The sequence below is a fragment of the Sinocyclocheilus anshuiensis genome, unplaced genomic scaffold (assembly GCF_001515605.1).
Source record: "Sinocyclocheilus anshuiensis isolate Anshui unplaced genomic scaffold, SAMN03320099.WGS_v1.1 scaffold25, whole genome shotgun sequence".
NCBI classification, from domain to species: Eukaryota; Metazoa; Chordata; class Actinopteri; order Cypriniformes; family Cyprinidae; genus Sinocyclocheilus; species Sinocyclocheilus anshuiensis.
In genome coordinates this window covers 536,957-546,431 of record NW_015536477.1, presented here as the reverse complement: position 1 = coordinate 546,431, position 9,475 = coordinate 536,957, and the positions used below count along the sequence as shown (strand labels likewise).

The 9,475-nt window shown below is 39.2% G+C and overlaps 1 protein-coding gene and 1 long non-coding RNA gene across 2 annotated transcripts in view; one reads left to right on the top strand and one right to left on the bottom strand.

The window, feature by feature from the left end:
- Positions 1–9,475, bottom strand: part of LOC107661744 (transcription factor COE1-like) — a 140,592-nt gene that overhangs the window by 49,338 nt on the left and 81,779 nt on the right. The gene's annotated exons all lie outside the window — the stretch shown is intronic.
- Positions 3,813–9,475, top strand: part of LOC107661835 (uncharacterized) — a 14,238-nt gene continuing 8,575 nt past the window's right edge. The window contains exon 1 of the long non-coding RNA XR_001631151.1: positions 3,813–3,823. This is a non-coding gene — a long non-coding RNA (uncharacterized LOC107661835). The remainder of the gene's footprint in view (positions 3,824–9,475) is intronic.

Below are 9,475 nucleotides of genomic sequence, written 5' to 3'. Positions count from 1 at the left end.
GATAGTAATATTTCAATTATTTCTGGGGCAATATATCGCACAACAAAAAGTTGTTATCATGACAGGCCTACGTATAAGTATATTTACAGTATATACATGAATATAATCAAATATCCAGATAACCCAATGCTACAAAAAAGATTCTTGATTAGAAAAAAGGTTGCTGAACTCAAGAACCACCATACAACATTTTTAAAGAGAGTACGGGCTTTTACACACCCTAAAAGTTCATTAACACGAACACATGCACAGACAAACACATACAGCAACAGGCAGTGTGCTGAAAAGTGGAAGTGTCCATCTGTCGCGTGGGGAAACGCTACTAAGACAGCTCGCCGATTGACACACACATAGAGACTCCCAACCAAACAGAAAAACATGTCTGTCTCTCTCGTAATCATGGGAAGCAGAAAGCAGGCACATTCATGGGCACTATCACAAACCCTTCACTCACAGACTGGCATTAGAGCTGTAACAGCACAATACCAGCTGCTCTGACTGGCATACAAACAGTGTGTGTGTCTAACTGGATAATACCATGGCACATACCCGTCTGTCAGGACCTTTTTTCTCATGTATTTCCCTCTCTTGCCTCTTTGTTTGCAATTCTGTCTGTCTCTTTTGTCAATATGACACTGAATGTGTTATATAATGAATCAGCTACTCTTTCTATAACTTGCTCACTCTGTTTCAAACACACCCACAATTGCTCAGTTCCAAAAGTATCATTGCGACACAAAGGCTGTTCCAAAAGGTTGGTAACTTAATTATGCTGCCTAGTAAGGCACCTCATTTTAGCCAAATTTGAAGGCAGCATCACATGTATCCTTTACAGAGAAAGCAATCCCAGAATGCACTGTGAAAAAGATACTTATAATTAATTCAAAACTGTCAAGGGGAATGTGCAATTTGTGAATTAATAAAAAGTGAAGTTAGAAAATCTCAAATAACATTTGCTTACAGATGCCACTTAGTTTTAATATTTAGCTTTTTAATATAATGGCACTCCTACATTAAGTGTCCAAATTCACTGTAGATGTGCGTTTGTGTGTGTATATCCATTTTGGTATGTGCTTTTATACGTGTCAGGTTAATATCAGGAGGCTGCTTACTTTTGACCTAATGTGGCCCGACAAGCCCAGTTATTTGGCAAAGAGCACTCAGGTGTGTGTGGATCATCTCATGAACACACACACACACACACTCACAGTCATCCTATGGTTATTTGAAAGGACCTTGCTGTCGTCTTCAGTTAAGGGCACTCCAATGAAGGCCAATTACTAGAGGGGTTGAGTGTGGAGCCGTACTTACTTACACGAGCTAACAGTGAGACACCTGTGATCTCTCTAGAACAGATCACAACACACCACCGCTGATGAATTCAGGAGAAAAACAGGAGGATACACCAAACTAAACAAAGATCCTTAGAGTAAAATAATGGATGAGAATGAAGCAGTTCTTCCATTTTTATTCAGGGTCTTCATTTCTGCACATTTTGTTGCCTGGATTGATTAATGTATTAAACAATACATTAAAAGTGTCATTAATTTATACAATGACTTGCATAATCTCTTATATGATTAGTATGTTTATTTTTTAATCATTATGACAAGGCAAGATTAGTTCAGGTTGTAGTTCACATCTGGAACACGAACAACATCATAAACAAACGCTCTCACACAAAAGTATAAATAAAAAGGGTGACAAAGAATCTACTAGTTTCTTAACTTAAAACCAATCTCAATCCAATCTGTCTACTGTAGAAAATTAAGATTATTACATTATATTATCAATCCAATCATTTAATCAACTGCATCTATTGTGACAAGTAGATCAATAAATAACACTAAATGCAAAATTCACTTTTTAAATACCGCAATGTTAATAAAAGCATGGATAAAAAGGAAAACTAATAGCTATGAATTCCTTTACTCAACACCAACATCAATAAATCTAAATGTTTTAAACTAAATAAAAAAAATTTCTGTCATGACAACTCTCGGAGGGATTGGCATGGTAATGTACATGACAATGTTAATGTATTTGGTCTTGGCGGAATAGATCTGCTACGCTGCTGCTGCTGCTGCAGAGCAAGTACCGAGACTTGCTACTGCCAATACATCCACAACATGCTGCTGTGAGCATGTAAGAAATATTGCTGCTGCAAATATAACATACAAGAAATAACCCCCATATAGCGTACATGAATCACCTCGTAGCAGATCTATACAGGTGGAGCTGGGGATGGTGGAGGGTTTCTGAAGCAAGCTGCAACTGCTACTGCCAGCACTAATCATATATTTGAACGTTGAGCAGCGAGCTCATTGGCTACCGATACAGGAGAGAACCAATCAGCTGTGCCATGTGATAATGATGTCATTAGGTCAGATTGAGTTACACCTATAGGACTGCGCCATCTAGAGTTCCATGCCAGAACTCTGTATATCTTTTTAAGCATAATAGTGCAATGTTAGTAGTTTTGTGTAATGTGTCTTTAATCAGCATAATTTAATAGAAAGGGGCAGTATGTTGAATCAAATCACAATGGCGTAATTTAAATAAACTTTGTAATTTCAGCACATTTAGAGCCTGGTTAAACTGGATTGCGAGTGGTTGACGATGAAGAAACAGGTTTTTGCATTTCCTGAAATTCAGTAGGGCTGATATCATGATGAGAGAAGCTTTTGCATGAGGTAATCTAATTTGGTTAATAAATGCAAAACAGCGGCCATAGCTGCTTGTGCCATATTCCTGTATGGTGCAAGCCACACCAAGAGTAAATGAGCCCATGTGAACAGAACAGCAGCATAAATTATTCACGGGCTGAGATGGCAATTATGGCTCAGAGCACAACCAACATCAATATTTTATGAGGGCTAACGCACACTTCCAAGTGAATCAGAAAGAGAGAAAGAGAGTGAGAGAGAGAGAGAGAGAGAGAGAGAGAGAGAGAGAGAGACATCATACCTTCTTCCTCTTTAATGCTGGGCTGTGGGGGTGTAGGCATCCTCTCTGTGTACGGGGCGGTGGGGCTGCTGGGCTCTGCGGCTGGAGCACGCTCAGTAGAGACCCACGCGGGCTCAGCCATGTCCAAATCCTCACTGCTTACCGAACTCTCATCCTGTATGTGTGTAAGAGAGAAGGGGGGGGGTCAGAGAGCTCAGGATATTCTGTGCACAAAATGAAGCTCACCCACCCCACTATCGCCTACACATCACTAGATTCTCCCACATCTCCTCCACAGCCAGAGTCCTCAAACCTGGGTCAAAATAAACATTCTCTTTCCTGCACTTCCTGTTTGGTTCAACCATGATGCTATATGTAAGATGTAAATTAAGCAACACCTCACTTTACAAACTGTTTTCTTTTTTACCTCAGTCCATTATCATCCCAGTGTGTCCTTTCTTGAGGAAACTCCACATTCTGGGATGGGGGTGGAAAGGGACAGAAGGAGGAGACTCTTAAATAATGAGTGACTATGGAGGGAGCTATTTTTAACCCTGTTGGAACCAAAACCCAAAAGATGCACACACAGCAAGAGAAGAGCATAAGAGATCAGGGTGCGAACTACGGGGGAGCTAGCTAGGGGGAGCTTGGCTCCCCTTAATAAGACATGGGCTCCCCTGAAAACGTGATTTGTGAAATTTTGGGGGGGGTCTCAAAAAATATCGACAATGTGTTATTTTGACGTGCAATTTCAGTTTTGTGTAACGTGATCATCGTGGATTATTATGTGTAAAATTGCAAAAATATCATTCATTCATGCATGACGGCGATTTAAACCTAATTCACTTCAATTAAGATAACTATACATGCTATTCTTGTCATGAGCATCAAGGTGTGGGGGCGCTGCGGTGCAAATTCCACTCATGTTTAGTACATGTTAACTCAAAGATTCGTAGAAAAAATATAAACGTAGAGAGAGAGAGAGAGAGAGAGAGAGATTGGGAGACGGGGGTCTTCCCTATCCACTTTCTTTGTGTTTTTTGGGTCTCTCTCTCCTTGAACTCACTCACTCACTTGGTCTCTTCCTCTCTCAGCCTCACCAACTAATCTATTCTGCATGATTTAAATTATATCATTCACTATTGCCCAAATCCCTACAGAGAGATTTAAATTTGTGTTATTACACATTTATAACATAGTAATAAAGCAGTTATACCATGCATTAATTGCAAATACTCTATGTTTCTGAGCATTTATACAGTTTCGTTTTACAGCACTGGCATATGTACATAAAATGACACGCTAATAGACATTAATCATGAACAATTTACTTAAATTTGACCAGATCAATCATTTTGTTGAATACTGTAGAATTGGCTCCTGATGTAGTGGTGAGAATTCAATGCTGATAGCAGCAGTCACTTGATACCACTATTGCAACAGTGTCAACACGATCATGGCAAGAGAAATACTAGGCATATTCTTGTGTGTGTTTACATATGTGTGTAATCAAATAAATAAATTGGTGGTCATGTTTTATTTGGCATATTTTGTTGGTTAAATTGAATTCGGAATAGTGTACCCATATGATCCCACCTTTTTCTCTTTCACACAGTCTTTACTCTGTATTTGACTATAATGCCACTATCAGTTACTAAATAATATCAGTGTTACTAAAAAGTCTGTCATCTAATTAGTGAAGTCTCACATATATCACACATCATGTGCTGAAAGTAATAGAGACATATCTCCCTGTTAATGTTAAGGCTTAGTTCAACCAAAACTGAAAATTGTCATAATTTACTCTAAACCCATATGACATATAGTTCTCCAATCTTCCTCTCGCTCATAAGATATGTTGGGCCAAGTCTGATTGTCATTGTCATGAAATATCATTGATTCTCCATTGTCAGTGTGTCAAACCTGGTGTAATGCATTTTGGCCAGCTGTATTTTAATGCATGCAGATCATTTTCCACTTTTTGGTGCTTTTTAAACATCCTTGCCACTGTATGCTTTCATTGGGAAAAAGCAGCATAAACATTTCTCATAATGTTTCCTCGTGTTTCATGGAAGAACGTAAGTCACATGGGTATCGAATGACATGAGGCTGATTTCATTTTGCAATTAACTATTCCTTTAATGCCAGTTCTATGACTCAAAAAGGGTGTGACATGATTACTAGATGTGATGTCACTCAAACGATGATGTCATGCCATGATTAAATCACTGCTATGGATTGACTCACTCCTAACTCTTGCTATCATGTTTTTAGATGAAATCTCTCTCTCTCTCTCTCTCTCTCTCTCTCTCTCTCTCAGTTTCAAATATGCATAAATGCAACACCAGCCCCAAAAACTACACAGAAAGAGAAAATCACACGGGAGCATCATTTCACACAAGCAAATCTTAATATGCAGGACTGGTAATTGCTCACCCCAGTGTGGGAACAGAGAGCTGTCAATCAAACCGAGAGGTCCCTGGAAATATGGAAATCAAGTTGATGACTGGTTCACCTGGATCATATTCATGCTTATATTCGGTGTTGTAAGCACAGTTATTCTATAACAAGACACCTTGTTGGACTGCTAAGTTCAACTACCTTCTTTTGGGGTGCTAATATAGCTACTTGAACTAGAAACACAAATAGATAATGCATGAAAATGTTGATGGTTTGTAATTTGTTGTTATTGTTGGGTTTCAAGTCCCTTTGAAGGATTCCGTCAAAACCTTCAGAATATTTCAACAATGCAAAACATGGAAGCTGTATATTAAATTATATTACTTCATGAATCAAATCAAGAGATTAATATAATTATATAATAGTAGTATACGAGGGATAATAGTAATAGACGAGGGAAATGTAATCATTAAATATAATAAGTATTTTAAATTTTTTATGTATAATTAAAAACATTTATAAAAAAATATTAAATAAATATAAATATTAAACATTACTATACAGTGTTGAAACTCACTATCAGTACTATAGAAAGTATACTGGTGCTTTTGACATCCTTATTACAGGCAGCATCTTGCATTGACCCAACAGGTATTAGACATACTTTCACCTGGCAAGAAAGATGACCTGACCTCTGGAAACCTCTTTGACAGAGTCTCCAACAAACCAACCCAATGATAGAAATAGAGAGAGAGACGAAAAGAGAGCAAAAATAGTGTAAGAGAGAAAGGATAAGAGAGAGACAGGTCTCCTTTAGTGTCTATTGTAAAAGGCTGAAGGCAAACAACTCAATAATTCATGAGAGCAAGATTGATTTTGGGGGCTAGCTCAGGGGGTCGTGGGGGGACTGGTGTGGTGGTCTAGCTGGGAAATCATTAGCCCAGCTAACACACACACACACACACACACACACACACACACACAGAGAGAGAGGCAGGGCTGATGAACGGTTAGTAGGGCTGGGAGGGTCCCGTACCTTGGGGGCTGGCCGATTTACTACTTTTGTTTTCTTGCACACAAACACTGGCTTTATACCTCTTCTTTGTCTGTTTGTCTTCTCTGGGGAGGTGAATTGAGTGGTGGGTTAGACTAGGCCAAGAGACGAGGGAAAACAGGATGAAGCGCACTGGGAGTGAGAGAGTTTGTTTGGCTAATGGTTGTGTTGATTTTTGTTTTGTCTTCATGTCTCGTGGTAAGTCTTTTATTTTGAATTTATTTAGCCTCTTGTTTTGAAAGTCTCTCGCTTTCTTTCTTTGCTTTCCTTTTCCCTTGTGATTCCATTACTATTTTTGTATATAGAGCCCTCTTGTCTGGCTGACATATTAAAATGATCATATTCATGAGATTTATAAGTTTCCTTTCCTTTGTTGATGCATTTCCTATTGAAACAGGAAGTTGGGGAGGAACATATTAAAAGGCAATTTAAAGGGATAGCTCACCCAAAAATGAAAAGTACCCCCATGATTTACTCACCCTCACGCCATCCTAGGTGTATATGACTTTATTATTTCAGACGAATACAATCAGAGTTATATTATAAAATGTCCTGGCTCTTCCAAGCTTTATAATGGCAGTGAATGGTCGAGATTTTGAAGCAAAATATGCATCATAAAAAGTACTCCACACAGCTCGGGGTTTTAATAAAGGCCTTCTGAAATAATGCATTCATGTAAGAAAAATATCCATATTTAAAACTTTATAAACCATAATCTCTAACTTTTGCTAACTGTCATAAGTGCGTTCACGAGAGAGTGGCGTTCCAGGGGATTACAGGATTCAAGCGTAGCTTAAGCGCCAGTTAGAATATGTCTCGTGAGAACCAAGTTGTGTTTACAGCAAAGGAAAACCAGTCTCCTCTTGGCTTATATCAAAATCCTCCGACATTTTTCTTTACAAATCCTTGTTTTGTACTTTTAATTCGTGACTGGTGTTTTGTTTTGCTCTCTCCTCTGCACTTCTGCGTTCGTCACTTCTAACTGGAGCTTACGCTACGCCTACGCTCTATGTGAGTCATGAGTCATCGATATTCTTGGTCTGTTTTCCCAAAAGATACTGTCAATTTGTATTTATTTTCATACTAATAATTTGGCCTCAAAGCTAACAGACATGGACTAGAAGCCATAAAACTCAATTTTCAATTAATGGCATTGAACTTTACCATAGTTTTCAAACTGAACCGAATCAACACTGAACTGACTGTCTTCTGTAAACCTATTTTACAACAGAATTTGAATTTATCTTAAATTTGATGCATCTTTAATTCTGCTATTTTTCCTGTTTATCACTGTGAAGCTGCTTTGAATCAATCTGCATTGTATAAAGCACTAGACAAAGACTTGACTGTTCAAGTCATGCATGTTTCCTATGTTGAATCCCACTTTTGTTTTCATATATTGAAAAGGTTTATTTTTTTCGTAACTGATACTAATAAACTGCACTTGGGGTTCTGATGTGTCTCCACAGGTAGCGAAAAATTTGTCTCAAATGGAACGTAAAATATTGTACCTTGATATGGCATATCCAGCAATCATTACAGAATTGAAACAAGTCCTTGCAGTGTACACAGAGACCGTCTCGCACACTCTATAACACAAGACAGCTAACCAACTCTACGCTCCAGGCATGTGAACGATTTTCTGCACGTGTCAGCAGACAGCTTACACAACGTTGAGAGGCACTTTCCCATCTTAACCAGAAATTGGCTATTATATGTCTCTCTCCACATATCAAAGGCATAGATGTGTGTGTGTGTACAGCTGTACAAATGCTTGCCGGATACACATAACACCCTGAATACGGATGTTTCCACGTCATTCTTCTCGCAAATATCAAAAGAGCTTGAGGTGGCGTCTGATGGGACACACTCTTTTGTCATCGCTGGCTCCACAAATAATTCATAGACAGCAGAGTGAAGTCGAGGCACTGAGAACTCATACTGACAGCCACTACGTCCACATTCTTCCACCTGTCTTATCCTGTCTTCAGCAGAGACAAATAAAAGGACAGCAAGACGGTTTCTTGCTCTGACTGGTCAACTGTCTCCAGATGATGACCTCATTCATGGTCCATCTGATCAGATTTGGGAGGGGTTTGACTTGCCAGAGAAGAGAAGGGATTGAGGCTACTATGAGAGTCCTTCATCTGAGGAAAAATGGTACAATTGAATGAGAATTAAATTAGACATTTCTACACTGTGTCCTAACCAAATCTCTTTCATGCTGATCTAAGCTTCCTAATCAGGAAAATGCATGGGGCTGGGTGTTAAAAAAATTCCTGAAGCTCTCTATTCTGATTCGATAATATAGTAATGACAACTTGATGCTGATTCAACAGTTCAATGGATTCAGTAAGTTCACTCAGTGAAGAGTCTATCAGACTGGTTCAAACAGTAGGGCTGCGCAAGTTAACACGTTATTATCGCGTTAACGCATTAATTAATTAACGCCGACAATTATTTTATCGCTCATTAATGCTGTTTTTATTATTATTATTTTGAAAGTCCGTTGCTCACTGGCTCTGAATACACATACAGACAAACCATGGGTCACAGGAGGGGTGGGATATTGATCAGTACTGGTTTAGGATGGGCGTCATCATGCGTCTCAACCAATGAGAGCATTTGGGGTGGGCCTAACACCGTGTCTACAACGGACACGAGCGGCAAAACAAAATACTATAGAACCCATTATAATCAGTAATGCTCTCTACACTGGATGCGGCACAGCATCGTCACGACAAATCCCCAACAGTAAACTGCTGCCTCGTTCTTTCTATGACGTACTGACACAAAATTCAAATAATTTGCAATGGTCGTTTTGTCACGTGACGTGTCCAGTAGACAGACTTTAGCTGTTGCGGCGCGACAACTGTCACAACCGATGTATAGGATCGCAACGAATGACGTATGATCTGTCGTGTCGCGCCGCATCCAATGTAGACAGCATCACTTATTATAATGGGTTCCCTTTCAAGGGGACTTCGAACTGCATCCTCTTGGGGTCGCTATGGGGAACGCCTCGTCGTGACCCGTGTCTGAAGCATACATTGAAAAAACACCAACTCGTTGGCC